This window comes from Lepidochelys kempii, chromosome 13 (genome assembly GCF_965140265.1).
Source record: "Lepidochelys kempii isolate rLepKem1 chromosome 13, rLepKem1.hap2, whole genome shotgun sequence".
NCBI lineage: Eukaryota > Metazoa > Chordata > Testudines > Cheloniidae > Lepidochelys > Lepidochelys kempii.
Genome location: NC_133268.1, coordinates 26,686,125 through 26,702,017, shown reverse-complemented (window position 1 = coordinate 26,702,017; position 15,893 = coordinate 26,686,125).

The following is a 15,893-nucleotide window of genomic DNA, read 5'->3' as shown; positions in this document are numbered from 1 at the left end:
GAATCGTCCCAGACCTGCAACACTATGCGGTCCCACCAGTCTGCGCTTGTTTCCGGAGCCCAGAATCGGCGTGCCACTGCATGAACCTGCCCCATTAGCACCATGATGCCCACATTGCCAGGGCCCATGCTTTGAGAGAAGTCTGTGTCCATGTCCTCATCACTCTTGTCACTGCGCTGACGTTGCCTACTTGCCCGGTTTCGCTTTGCCAGGTTCTGGTGCTGCATATACTGCTGGATAATGCATGTGGTGTTTAATGTGCTCCTAATTGCCAAAGTGATCTGAGCAGGCTCCATGCTTGCCGTGGTATGGCGTCTGCACAGAAAGAAGGTGCAGAACGATTGTCTGCCGTTGCCCTGACGAAGGGAGGGGCGACTGATGACATGGCTTACAGGGTTGGCTTACAGGGAATTAAAATCAACAAAGGGGGTGGCTTTGCGAGAAACTGAATGGCTCCCTCAAGGATAGAGCTCAAAACCTCAAGGATAGAACTCAAAACTGGGTTTAGCAGGCCATTGATTTCACGGAGGGAGGGAGGAGAAAATGAATACAAAACAAATCTGGTCTATTTCTCATTTTGAGCCACTTCATCTATCTTTATACATCTTGCTGGCAGCAGACTGTGCAGTACGACCGCTAGCCATCATCATCTCCTGGGTGCTCGGCAGAAGACGGTGCCGTATGACTACTTGCCATCGTCTTCTGCTGGCTGCTGATTAAAAGACAGTGCACTGCCGGTAGGACTCAATCGCCATGACACGCAACTTAAAAGGGAAATGACCTGGTTGAGTCACTCCCATGTTTACCCAGGCGCCCCGACCTCATTGAGGTCGGTTAAAAGAGCACCCAGGACTACGTTGATGGTGGCTACCAGTCATACTGCACTGTCTGCTGCCAAAAGGCAATAAACTGCTGCTGTGTAGCAATGCAGTACCACATCTGCCAGCACCCAGGAGACATACGGTGATGGTTAGCTGAGCGGGCTCCATGCTTGCCGTGGTATGGCATCTGCACAGGTAACTCAAGAAAAAAGGTGCAAAACGATTGTCTGCCCTTGCTTTCATGGAAGGAGGGAGAGAAGGGGGGCCTGACAATATGTACCCAGAACCACCAGCAACAATGTTTTAGCCCCATCAGGCACTGGGATTTCCACCCAGAATTCAAATGGACGGCGGAGACTGCGGGAACTGTGGGATAGCTACCCATAGTGCAATGCTCCGGAAGTCAATGGTTGCCTCAGTACTGTGGACACACTCCACCGACTACATGCACTTAGAGCATTTGTGTGGGGACACACACAATCGACTGAATAAAAACACTTTCTACAAAACCAACTTCTATAAATTTGACCTAATTTCGTAGTGTAGACATATCCTAGGTTCCTGCTGTATCACTGGGGAAGCAGGTGCACAATACAGCTCCCGCCTACTGCATCTTGCGTATCAGGTTTTGTTCACTTTTTTCTAGTCACTGCAAATTGTTCCCCTCTGCAAAAAGCATAATAATACATTCACTTAAGGAAAGACTTAATATGGGCCAAATGATAGCCTCACAGTAACTCACACTAAGGCAGGCTACCTCACCACGCAACTGTCACGGATCCTCACCAGCCGCCCAAAAGCTTGCTGTGAAGGGAATCCAAGCCTCTGGATCCTCAGGTGTTTTAAGCTTCCGTGGGTCTCTGTAGGCTACAACATTCTTTCTTCTCTTGGCCTCAGTGGCACATTTCCTGGGCGCCAACTCTCAGTCTGTTACCCTCAAGTTGCAGTGGGGGAGGTCTAGGAAAAATTATTTAACTAGGAGGGTAGTGAAGCACTGGAATGGGTTAGCTAGGGAGGTGGTAGAATCTTCATCATAGAGGTTTTTAAGACCCGGCTTGACAAAGCCCTGGCTGGGATGGTTTAGTTGGGGTTGGTCCTGCTTTGAGCAGGGGGTTGGACTAGAACCTCCTGAGGTCTCTTCCAACCCTAACCTTCTATGATTTCTGGAGCCCCCCAGTAACCAAAATGTACCCTTCTCCTAGAACCGCACCTCAAAGGTATGAGGCTTCCAGGATCTCGTTTCACTTGCTGGAGACACACAGTAGCTGTAGCATATATCACACACAGCCATTTCGTGTAGGATTCTAACACCATTGCGCTTTTACTCAACAGCTAACTCACAAGAGAGGCTATAGCATTTAGGACACAGCAAACTTCCTAACCGCAATGCCCCAAGCTAGCTCACCCTTCCCTGAGGAGCTCTTTGGGGCCCATCTGGGTCCAAGTGGGTAGGAAGGTCCCTTGTCTCATCAAGCTCCTACTTCCTGAGTTGCTGACTTCCTTCTCCCTCATCTTGAGCTGGAGAAAAATGGCCCCCTCAGCAAAGTAACCCCTACCCTTTTATAACTGCCAGTCCCTTTGTCCGGTGACATTCTGCTCAGGTGATTTCAGCCCCCTGCCAGGTGACTTTGTTGCCAAGGCGATCTTCCCTTGAAAAACTAGTTTACTGGAGGGAGGTGGGGACTGCCATTTCTGTCATTTTGATGGTCTATCATCAAAGTTTAACGACTCTGTTGTCAGGCCTTTGCCCTCTACCCTGTTAGAATTTCAGTCCAAGCTGGAAGCAAAGAGAAGACAAAGGGCTGAGTGTTCAAAATGGAGTCTGCAGCTTGGTGAAGAAATATACTAGGGTTGCCAACTCTCTAATGTCTGAAAACTGTACACTACAGCAAGAACCCCCCTCTGCCACCACTCTGCCTCTTCCCCCCAAGGCCATCCCCCACTCCACCTTTTCCCCAGGCCCTGCCCCCCACTCACTGCTCTCCCCTCCTCCCCCTTCCTTGTTGCTCAATCCCCTCCACCTCCACCCACCCCCACCCCCCAAGCTGGGCTCCCTCTTCTCCAGGGCTGGGACAGGAATTGCAGGCCCAACATGGAGTCTGCCTGCCCACGAGCTGCAGGTAGGAGATGACCTTGGCGGAGCAGGGCCTGGAGCGGGATGATGACCTGGTGCCTCCCCTGGCCCATGGTAACCGGACTTTTGGAGTCTGGTCAGATGTACTGCACAGGGTCCCTTTTGACCAGACTTTCCGGTTGAAAACCAGCCATCTGGCAACCCTACCTCGCAAAGAATTCATACATTGTACCAGCGGAGTCCCAAACGGTCATAGCAATAGTAATACTTGGAGACAGCTTCAGGAGCAGGGAAGCCAGCAGAAAAGAAAGGATGAGTTAATGACAGAAGACATTTCTATTCACAAGCAGGAGCACAATACCTTTCTTATAGCGCTAGCTCACAATTCAGTCACCATACGGTAAGTTGGTTTTTTTTTTTAAATGATACTCCATGAAATGGCTCGTCTCCTTTGGCATTTCCCTTAACAACCTCAATTATGCCAGCATAACTCAGCGCTGACTCAGTCCCCAATGACTAGGAACTCTGTTTCCTCTGCAGTGTGGCCCACACAAATTATGCAGGATTATGAGAACCTGGAAGTAAAACTGACTAGAAGCAGAAAGTGGAACTGAACAAACGTCCTCGCCGTGGGGAATGAAACTAGATATGGCTCGTGAAAAGTAAATTTGATTTTTTTGATTCTGTTGTCCATCACTCACTAATTTATCATGCCTGTGGCATTTACAGCAGGGGAAGGGACAGGGGACCCTGACCCTTTGTTGCTAAAATTTCAGATGCTTTTGGTAACAACTTAGGGACTGGTTTTATTAAATGATTTTTCAGTTGCCTTTTTAATGGCTCACCGGCCATGATATTATGGAATTGACCATTTCTCAACTCAGAGCTTCACTCAGCATTGTGGGAATATTTATTTAGTTATTTAGATTGCTTGGAGAATCATTGCCAAAGCAAGAGAGTTTCATGGGACTGGAAGTCATTTTTTTACTGAATGAATAATTGCATAGTGTGACTGTGTGTCTCTGGACAGGTTTCACATGCACACAAGAGTTACACACATTCTCACACCACTGGCCAAGTCCCACGTTTAACATTTCCTGCAGCTTAGTCAAGTCTCTAATTTGCAGTTACAAATAATTTGCATGTGGCCATTTAGTGCTGGTGAAAGAGGTCAGATTAAGCCTAGATTTCCCATATAGGGCTCCACTAAGCATTGGCAGCAAGTGTGGGGGGAGGCAGGACCTTATTCCTTGCACTCCTCAGAAGACTGAGCCAAGTGGGAAGCCAGAGACAGTTTGGAGGGCTGGGGGAACTTAGGCAGTCTGATGGAGTAGGTAGGGCTGCTGGGCAGGAAGGGACTTCGGGGGGTGGTGCCCTGGCTCTCAGCCCCCCACACTGCCACGCTTCAGTGGGTGGAAGCGTGCTTGGAGAGGACATGCGCCACGAACAGAAAGGTAATGTGAATATCAGCGATGGCAGTAATTACTGCGGTGGCTGTAAGTCAACCTAACCTAGGTAGATTTAAGATTGTAATGTAGACATGCCCCAAATTGCAGTTGGTTTGGTCCCTCGTTATGAGCCAAGGAAGGCAGGGGGTAGCAGAAGAATAAAAACTGCGTGAGTTTCCAGAGGTGAATGCGGGTGGGACTGAGGGTGTGACCAGTCTGTGAGCAGATACAAAGTTTTTTTTCCAGAAGACTGTGGTGTTACCAAACTCTCCATATTTGGCATTGGAAAGAGTCAAAACACAAGAATGGAAGGGAAGCTAAATCAAGGGATGGGGTAACTATTCTATAACATTATTCTCCTGCAGCTCAGAGTTGTACAATGTGCACTTATTGTGGGAAACTTATGGGTGACAAAAAGCAGGCAACAATTCCTGTTGGGTGCTGTGTGACTTCTGGGTGTAGTGTCTGAACAAGAGCCTAGAGCTGTCTTTTGCAAACTCTGTTGGTATTGATAATGTGTATATGGTCTGTGGTGTCTGTCTGAGAGCTAGAACTCCCGTTTCTTTAGCCTGCTCTGTTAGATTGTCAATATGGAATAAGGCCCTTGGAGACAATTGACTTACTCCAAAATTACCATAGTGTGACAAGGCCATATCCTATAGAGCACACAGAAAAACTTGAGATGTCCCCGTGTGAATCAAGGAGTTGGCAGGTGCATCTTTGCAGCCATGCTGTGAATTAAAAACTGACCTTCTGGTTTCCTTCAGTTTTTAAAGGAGATCCTACAAAGGGAAGTGGGAGGGATGTTGCTGCTGTTCTTTAATGATGTATGAAAAAAGTTTGAAAACTTGTTTAAGGGGGAAGGAGGGTTCTGTGTTTGAAGGGGCAGAAAACACAGGCAGGATTAGTATTTCACGTATGGTTTGTAGACCTTTGTAATTGGGCCAGAGTGAAAGCGGGCTCACATACCCCACCTCCCTCTGTGTCGTCCAGCTCATTGCTGTGGGTTTCCCAATCACTTCTTCCTAATCTGAACATTTTCTCTCTCCTGTTGCTGTATGAAAGAGCCACCCAAAGGCTGTGCTGGGATGCTAGTGAGACTGATGGACAATATCCTGCCGTATCCTCAATAACCTTATGGCATTAAGATACTTTATTGAATTAGGGCTAATACTGTCAGGGTTCATTGCATTAAAAATGCATTTGGGTATGTGTTATTGTGGCCTTTAAGAGGAGGAGGAGGCTAAAAGGCTTCCGGTATTTCTTTGAAGCTACCCCCCGCAGAGGTTTGCGTATACTCATTCAAACTGGATTCTCCATGAACCTGGATGTTTTGGCTAAATAGACTGGTTTTAACAGACACAGGGACTTCCTCTTGATCCAGGAAAGAGACAGAACCCCTGGCCATGGAGGGCCCCAGTCCTTAGGGAAGGGTTGGACTGGGCCTACTGGTCAGAAGACCATGTGCTAGTTCTGAGCTGAAGCTGTGATGGACTTGTCACAAGGAAACCCCTTGGGTGGGTATTTGAAGGACAGCTCCTGCCGGAGCCCAGGGTAAGGTTGGGGTGATCTCTTGTAGGCTTATTAGCATGCGGATAAGGTTCTTCTGTTGTTTTTAATGAGTTTTCTCTGTTATACTTTTACCGTAAGACTGAAATAGGCTTACACCGTCTCCCAGGACCACTATGGGCATTTTCTTGTCCCCCACTGGAATCTTCTGATCTGGAAAGGAAGTCCCAGAGTGCAGCTTTCTATATAGGCCAATGTTCCTGAAGATGCATGTCCTGCACTGATGTCAGTGAAACGACTCTGGTGATCCACCAGCACCTGCAGTGCCATAGAGAAGTAGCTCGTTCTATTGATATACTCCATTCTGGAGCTAAAATTGGGATATGCCTGTCATCTGATGCCTGTCATCAGGGATATGCCTGCTGCAGTTAGGGAATCCCATTGCTGCAAAGCCATCCACTATTCCACACTCATTTCCCAGAGTCACAGTCCTTTGGAGCAGGATGTGATTAATGGCCCTGCACACTTGCATGAATGCAACTCCCGTGGTGGACTTCCCAACTCCAAACTTATTCACGACTGACCAGTAGCAGTCTGGAGTTGCAAAAGATCGCCACTGACTTTTCCACATAAGGGCAGCTGTCATTTTGGTGTCCTTGCACCACAAGGCAGGGGCAAGTTCCGGGAAGGTGGCTTTGTGCATGTGAGTTCTGCAGCCACTGCTCATCACCCCAGACCTGCATAATGATGCGATCCCACCACTCAGTGTTTGTTTCCTGAGCCCAATAGCAATGATCCATTGTGTGCAGCTTCTGTGTGAATGCCAAAAGTAATCTGGAATTGTTTCTTTCCATGGCACACAATAGGGGCAGGTGCCACGGATTTGCAGCTCATGAAGTACTGCATGATCCGCCGCGTTGTGTTCATAGCACTTATCACAAGACTAGAGAGCAGTGCAGGATCCATGCTTTCAGGCAGAGATGGTGGGCGCACAGTTTACAGGCTGTTGAAAAACAGCACAAAATGTAGCCCATGGAATGCTGGGATAGAGAAAAATGCATCATGGGATGGTGAGCTCGCACCCCTGATGCACTGTGATCCATTCTTGCAGAAGGTAGCTAGTTGCACAGTGGGATAGCTACCCACAGTGCACTGCTCTCTCTGTTGAAGCTAAATCACCAACTGTAGACTCGCTCCGCCGACACAAGGAGCAATGTGTGAATATGCACACACACTGTAATTATAGCACTTTATGATCGTTGGCGTAATGTGTGTCGACTTAACGCTGTAGTGTAGACATAGCCTAAATCTCCCTTGCTGCAGACTAAGCCCTTGATCACTGATCTCTTCATAACAGCCCTTAACATATTTGAAGATTTTTATCAGCACCCCTCCTCCCCAAATCTCCTTTTCACAAGACTAAACATGCTCAGGTTTTCTAACCTTTCCTCAGAGGTTAGGCTGTCTAAACTTTTTATCATTTTTGCTGCTCTCCTCTGCACTCTCTCTCTCCAATTTGTCCACAGCTGTCCTAAAGTGTGGCATCCCGAATCAGACACAGTACTCCAGCTCAGTGTTATGTAGGGCAGGACAAATTACCGCCTTTGTTTGACATACAAAACTCCTCTTAATACAGCCAAGCATGGTATCAGCCTTTTTTGCAAGCGCTGCACATTGTTGGCTGATGTTAATTTGGAATCCACTATAATCCTCAGATCCTCTTCAGCAGTACTAAGACCCAGGTATTCCCCATTTTGTAGTTGTGCATTTGATTTTTCCTTCCTAAGTCTATTTTGCACTTGTCATTATTGAATTTCATCTTGTTGATTTCAGACCAGTTCACAAATTTGTTGAAGTTATTGTGAAATCTAATCCTATCCTCCAAAGTCATAGCAACACCTCCTAGCTTGGTATGATCACAAATTTTATAAGCATACTCACCCCTCCACTACCCAAGCCACTAATGAAAATAATGAATCATACCCTATGGGGCGCCTCTAGATAGGCCCTCCCAGTTAGACAGTGAAATATTAATAACTGCTCTTTGACTACAGTATTTCAACCTTTTAGTAATTTTATCTAGACATTTCCTTATGCACATGTCATGTGGGACTGTATCAAAAGCCTTACTAAAGTCAAGCTATATCGGATCTACTGCTTTCCCCCTGCCTCCCATCTACTAGGACAATAACCCTGGCAAAGAAGTAAATTAGGCTGGTTTGGCATGATTTGTTCTTGACAAATCCACGCTGGCTCCTATTATCCTCTAGGTGCCTACAAACTGATTTTTAATCATTTGTTCCTGTACCTTTCCTGGTACTGAAGTTAAGCTGACTGGTCTATAATTCCCTGGGTCCTCTTTGTTCCCTTTTTAAAGATGGCTACTATGTTTGCCCTTCTCCAGTCCTTGGGGATTTCACCCATCTTCCATGAGGTCTTGAAGACAATTGATCACGGTTCTGAGATTGCTTCAGCTACTACCTTAAATACCACAGGATGAATTCCATCAGGGCCTGCCTACTTGAATACATCTGACTTATGTTCTTTTTCTAATTTGGCTTGCACTCCTTTCCCCTGGTTTTAATATAAATTTGTGTTGAGTATTTTGTCACCATTAGCCTTTTTATTGAAGACTGAAGCAATAGAGGCATTAAACACCTCAGCCTTCTTGATGTCAGCAGTTGTTAGCTCTTCTTCCCTGCTAAGCAGAAAACCTATACTTTCCTTTGTCTTTCTCTTTGCTCCTAATGTATAAAAAGAACCTCTTCTTATTGCCTTTTAAATCCCTTGCTAGGTGTAACTCATTTTGTGCCTTAGCCTAATTTTTCCCTACATGCTTATGCTATTCTTCTGTACTCTTCCTTAGCAATTCATCCGTGTTGGTGCTTTTTACTTTCCAGGACATTTAAGAGCTCCTGGTGGAGCCATATAGGATAGTAAAGAGGCACATCTTTCCTTCACATCAGGATAATTTGTAGGTTTGCCTTCAATATTGTCTCCTTGAGAAACTGCCAATTCTATTGAACTCCTTTTAGCCCTTAGACTTCCTTACCCATGGGACCTTATCTACCAGTTCTGAGTTTATTAAAAAGAACAGGAGTACTTGTGGCACCTTAGAGACTAACAAATTTGTTAGTCTCTAAGGTGCCACAAGTACTCCTGTTCTTTTTGCAGATACAGCTGCTACTCTGAAACCTGAGTTTATTAAAGTTACTCTTTTGAGTAACTCTTTTGAGTAAAGTAACTTATTCTGCTGCTCTCACTCCTTCCTTTTCTTAGATTCCGTGAAATCTATCATTTCATGATAACTTTCACGCAAATTGCCTTCCACTTTCAGATTCGCAACCTCCCTGTTGGTCAGAAGCAAGTCTAAAATGGCTCTCTCTCTAGTTACTTCCTCCGCTTTGAGAAACAAAAAGTTGTTCCCCATAAATTCCACAAACTTAACTGAAAACATTGTTTTGCCACATTACTTTTCCAGCAGATGTCTGGATAGTTACAGTTCCCATTACTACCAGGGATGGTTGGGTATTTGTTTGTTCCAGAATTTCCTCATCCACATCCTCTGCCTGGTTTAGAGGTCTACAGTAGACCCACTACCATGATATCATCTCTATTGTTTTTGCTCTGCCCCTGCATCTTTACCTAGAGACTTTCAACTGGTCTTCCTCTCACCTTTCAGAACAAGTGTATATATTCTTGATGCACAACATCTGCCTGTCCTTTCTGAGCAAGCTATGCACGTCTATGCCAATATTCCAGTCATGAGTTTTAGCCCACCAAGTGCGTGTGACTCCAGTTAAGTCATAATTTAGCTTACGTACAAATATTTGGTTTGCTATTATGAATAAATCCAGACTTAGGGGTCTGAACCCATTTCAAGGGCAATGTTAAATCTTCTCTCGCTTTGTTCCGTTGTCACATGCATTGTCCAGCACCCTTGAATAATGGGGGTATTATCTTGTGAAGTTCCATCCAAGGCTTAGCCAGCGAGCATGACTAATGCTTTCCTTGTCTCCCTCGCAAACTGTGGTGGAGATCTCTTTGATTTTGTTGAACTAATTATTGAGGATTTGGGTTGCAGTTGCCATTATAGAAATTCACACGTGAACTGCAGGCTGCTTGGAATGGCTTTCAGCGCAGACATCTGGTTTCTAATTTTTTGCCTTGCTTTTTTATTTTTATTTCCAGCCAAAGGCATATTTTTTACTTGAAAGGAGCATGCTTTGGGTGTGGGACAGCGTCTACATTCCTTCAGGAGCCTATGTGCATGGCTAGCGTGTGGGAATACTGCAAGGCAAGCCCTGCACCAAGTGTTTTGGCTTCTTCTGACCTGGCTAACAGCAAAAGAGAGAGCACGGGCATGAAAATCAACATTCGGTTCCCTTGCTGTTAATGGAAGAAACTCTTCTGAGCATTAAGAAAAGGGTGCGGCTAGCGTTTAGTGCAGGGGTGGCCAACCTGTGGCTCTGGACCCGCATGGGTTAATATGCGGCTCCTTGCACTGGGGTGACTCTGGAGCTACAGGTGCTGGCTTTCCAATGTGCTGGGGGGTGCTCAGTGCTCAACCCCCTGCGTTGCCCCAGGCCCTGCCCCCACTCCTCCCCCCTCCCCACCAGAGCTTCCTGTGCACCATGAAACAGTTGGTCGCAGCAGGCGGGAGGCATGGGGAGGGTGGGGGAGGCGCTGATTGCCGGGCCTGCCAGAGGGTGGGACACACTACAGGTTGGAGTCGGGGGAGCTGATGGGCGGCTGACATAGTATTGTGGCTCTTTGACAATGTACATTGGTAAATTCTGGCTCCTTCTCAGGCTCAGCTAGGCTGCCCCTAATTCAGTGCAAAGGCTGGGGACAAGGTGAGAACTTTAGCTGTCCATATGGCTGTGCCCATCCTTAACCTCGGTTAGCAATAGTCATGCTCCCTTCACCTGAAACAGACCAGCAGCGGTTCTCAAACTGTGGGTCAGGATCCCCATTAAAATAGCATTGCCAGGGCTGGCTTAGGCTTGCTAGGACCTGGGGCCACAGCCCAAGGCCCACTGCCAAGGGCTTCAGCCCTGAGTGGCAGAGCTCTTGTTACAAGCCCCCTGCCTCCGGCTGAAGCCCTTGGCCTTCGGCTTTGGGCCCCCAACCCGGGGTGGCCAGGCTTGGGTGAGCGCAGGCTTCAATTCCCCCTCCTGGGGGTGTGCAGTAATTCTTGTTGTCAGAAGGGGGTTGCGGTGCAATGAAGTTTGAGAACCCCAGGAATAGAGAGATCCTGGCAGAAGGAAAAATATACCTTTAACTGTGAGGAGCCTGAGTTCCGCTCTCTACGCAGGGCCTAGCTCAGGGGTGGGTGAACTACAGCCCGCGAGCCACACCACGCAGCTCGGCCCCACTCTGACGCTCTGGCCGGGGCACTGGGTCGGGGGCCGGACCACACGGCTCGGCCCCGCTCTGGCCGAGGCGCACTCCAAAGCCGCACAGTGAGGCTCCTGGAAGCCGCGGCATGGTCCCACTCCGGCTCCTATGCACTCCAATGGGAGCTGCAGGGGTGGTGCCTGCGGATGGGGCAGCGTTTCAGAGCCGCCTGGCCACGCCTCTGCATAGGAGCCAGAGAAGGGACATGCCATGGCTTCCAGGAGCCACTTGAGGTAAGCGCTGCTCAGAGCCTGCATCCCCTAAGCTCTTCCCATGCCCCAATCCCCTCCCCCAGCCCTGATCCTCCTCCCACTCTCCAAACCCCTCGATTCCAGCCTGGCTCACCCTCCTGCACCCCAAACCTCTCACCCCCAGCTGGAATCTGCACCCCTTCCCACACCCCTGTCCCAGCCTCGATCCCCCTGCTGCTCTCCAAACCCCTCGGTTCCAGCCCAGAGCACCCTCCTACAACTCAAACTCCTCATCCCAAGCCCCACCCCAGAGCCTGCACCCCCTCCAAATTTGTGATCATTCATGGCCAGCCATACAATTTCTATTCCCCGGTGTGGCCCTCGGGCCAAAAAGTTTGCCCAGCCCTGGCCTTGCCCCTGCTCTAATCTAATAGCCTCTCCTTCCTCTTCATAATCAGCTTCCCAGCCCTCAGTAGCCTCCAATCCCCTATCACAGAGGAAGTAGAGTCTTGAGCAGCCTGCAATGACACCCACTGGCCTGCTCTTTGAAGCGACAGGAAAGTCCCCATTCTTTAGCCCCTTCTGCTTCCATGAACTGGCTGCCATGCATGGGAAAGGGGAACGTAGCTAACAGTGAGATGTCCAGCTGGAGACACAGTAACTTCCCTGTAGGGGTGAAGGGAGGCTTGTGGTGTATTGAGAACTGTGTTAAAATTATGATCTCTCTCTCTAACTTCTCAGGTGTTTTCCTAGACCTCTTGCTGGGTAGGGGGCTCTGTAGGGAAGCATGCAATGAGTCAGTTTGCAGCCAGCCAGCCTAGAGTAAGGTGGGGGCAAATTGTGCCTTTCTGTTTCAGGGAGCAGCCTGCTTTGTCTCTCTCTGGATTGGGTTCTTGTGTTTGATCATTCTGAATTCTAAAAACTAAAGTCGTGGCACGTTGCAACCATCCAGCAACGTGTTCTTGTTTGGGTTTTTTTAAATGGTTTTATCTAACCTTTCTGTGTGAATGCCATGAACATGAGGGCTGCTTGCAGGGGCCCTGGGTATATCTACACTACACCAAGCAACACAATTGCAGTGCTGCAGTTATGCTGCTGTAACATAGACACTTGCAACAACAAGGGAAGAGGTTTTCTGTCACTGTAGTAAATCCACCCCTGCAAGAGGCGGTAGCTAGATTGACAGACTAATTCTTCCACTGACCTAGACATGTCTGTATGGGGGTTTAGGTCAGTTTAACTATGTTTGTCAGAGGTGTGAATTCTTCACACCCCAGAATGACAGAGATCAGCCTCTGTTTTAGGTGTAGACTAGGCCACAGCTTTTCCCCCCTCGCAGCCACATGGCTAAATGGCCTGGCCCTGGGTGACAGCCACCTCTGGGTTGGCCAGTTTACTAAGAGGTTGCAATAACTCCATGTGACCTGCCAGGTGTCCCCTAAACACCACGGCCTGCATGCGTGTGTGTCTGCGTCACATGGCAGGTGTCACTCACCTCAGTGTCCCACGCACACCAGGGGCCCCTGTGCATTCCCACAGCACAGCCTGAATGCCACACACCCAGCAGCGCTCGTGGCCTGCAGTTTAGCCTGTCTGCCTCTGCAGCTGCTCTGCTGCCTGCTGAGCTGGCAACCTGGCAGCTTTCTCACCTTCCCCTCTGACTGCGCTGTCCCCTGCACGTCAACCACCGTGTCTACATTGACACTGCAACACCCTAACTACACTGATGATATCCCCGAGAGGCACAGGGCTTGAGTTAGGATGTCTGTATAGTGGGGCCCTTCATCAGCAGGAGCAAGGCTGTAGCATATAAGCTGCCTTATGTTGACCTCGCCGGGTAGCGTAGAGCAGGGTTCTCAACCTTTTTCTTTCTGCCCCCCCCCCACATGCTATAAAAACTCCACAGCCTACTTATGCTACAACCACCGGTTTTCTGCACATAAAAGCCAGGCTGAGCATTAGTGGGTAGCAAGCAGGGCACCTGCCTGGGGCGTCATGCCACAAGGGGCCCTCTGAAGCAAAGTTGCTCAAGCTTCAACTTCAGTCCCGGGCGGCAGGGCTCGGGGTCCCAGGCAGCGGGACTTTGGCCTCTTACCCTTGGCCCAAGAAAGTCTAAGGCAGGGGTCCCCAATGAGGTGCCCACAAGTGCCATGGTGCCCACAGCACACCCCGCCGCCTAAAAGCGTGGCCGTTGCTCAGCGGCATTTTGGCAGCAACGCTTCTTGCTGCTGTCGCGCCTCGCCGGCAGCATGTTTTCTGGGAATAGCAATATGCTATTGCCACAAGCAAGGTTGGGGACCACTGGTCTAAGGCCATCCCTGCTTCGTGGACCCTCTGAAGCCTGCTCACAGCCCCTGGTTGAGAACCACTGGTGTAGACCAGGGCTTTGGCTGCCTGCTGCAGTTTGGCCAATGATTGATAACACCTCTACAGGCGTCTGACTATGCAGGCAGCGTCCTCGATTCTAGATCCCCAAAGTACAGCAATCCCATATGTTAGATTAGGGCCAGGAGAAGCAAATGCTAATTGCACAGAGTTTGCATGGTTCCTACTGTGTAAGCAACCAGGCCCTTAATTTACATAGATGAGGGTTTGGGGATGGAGTATAAATACTTGGACAGAATAACCTGGGCCACAGCCCACTGTGTGAGAAGCCATTGTCCTCACGGGAGTACTGCTAGATGCATCTTCCAGTCATGGAATCAAGATCCACCATCTACAGACCTATCCACCACAGTGGAAGAATTCAAAGACATGCTTTAAGCAGCGTCATCCTTGCTCTGGCAAGCTGGAAAAGAGGTTTGGCCCCACGCCCAGGCTAGGTATTTTAGAGACTCTTTTGGTGAAGGTTTATCCCACCCTTAAGCACTGCTTCTAAGCTATTGGTACACTGGTGTGGATGGTTATTTCAGGGTAGAGCCTTGAACAGCCAGAAGGTACTCATGGATGTGCTCAGATAGGACAGATGGCTCAGATGAGGGTGCTAGTCTGGGACTTTGGTTCAATTCCCTGCTTCACCACTTCCTTTGTAACCTTGGGCAAGTCCCTTAAGGGTCTGTCTACACCACAAATAAAAACCCACAGCGGGCCTGTGCCAGCTGACTCAGGTTAAGAGGCTATTTGATGGCTGTGTAGATGTTTGGGCTCAGGCTGCAGCTTGAGCTCTGGGACCCTCCCACCTCACAGCGTCCTAGAGCCCGGGATCCAGCTCCAACGTCTACACAGCAATTTTACAGCCCTGCAGGCCGAATCAGCTGACCTGGACCAGGTGTGGGGGTTTACTGCTGTACAGACATATCCTAACTGTTTTTAGAGAAGCCTACGCACCACATGTGTGGGCTGGAGCTAACCCTGGTATTTTGCCAAAACTTTTTAGTTCCCAACTTCACCATGACTATGGTGGGTTTCACCTTTGCTGTGCAGCTGAGGTGGCAGGACTAGACTGCTCAACAAGAGCTTGGAGGCTTGGCTCCCACCTCATCACCACAGCCATCCATTGAGAATACTCCCCGAGATGAAAGATTGCTTCAGTGTTAATCATCAATATTCCCCCAAATGAGACTGCTTGCAGAGCACTTGACACTTTTTTTGGGGGTGGGGCTACAGCTGAACTTTGCCCACAGTTTAAATTTAGGATGGGAGAAAATGGAAAGCCTGACACCTCTGAGAAATCAGATAGCAAATTTGTCTCTTATCCAGGGAAACTCCCATGCACTATGTGAGTGTGAATTTATCCTAAGGCAAGCAAAGGTTTGCCCTATCTAAGGTTCCCCTATTCAGTCTAACGAGTATCTTACTCTTCTCCTGCATGAACAGTATCGTACTTCTCCTCCTCCTATTTCACTCATCCTGCATGAATGTGCAACTCCCACGGAAATACATTTCTTTGCATCTGGAAATCTGAATGCACAAGTGTACACCAGCCTGAGAGGTGTCCCAGGAGATACCATAACAGACTTCGAATTGTACATATACATTTTGCCTATACTGGCTTTATCATGCTCATTACAATAGACATATCTCCCCCTCATTCAGATCCCATATACTCCTAAATGCAGAGGAAACTCTTTTCATGGGGACAGTGACTATTGCATCTGCTCAGGGTTTAGTGACTAAACAAAGTCCAGAGCTCCAAACGTAATGATAGGAAGACAAACAAAGTGAACCTACTCTTAAAAGGGTCAAATTCTGAGGCAAACAGAAGCTGGTGTAATTCACATCCTGGTACCCTTCGATTGTAAGTTACATTGATTTCATGTCTTTAAAATCTCACTCAGTGACCACACCTTCTTACCCATCCTCCTGGGTTTCATCCAATGAGCCAACAGGAGGAAGTCTGTACAGTTGGCTAGAGGCTGGAAGACAAGGCACAGCAGGAAACAGCACTGCCAGGAGCATGTAACATGCACATATCCTAGTTTAAGAAACTCCTCTCCATGAATTAAGTTAT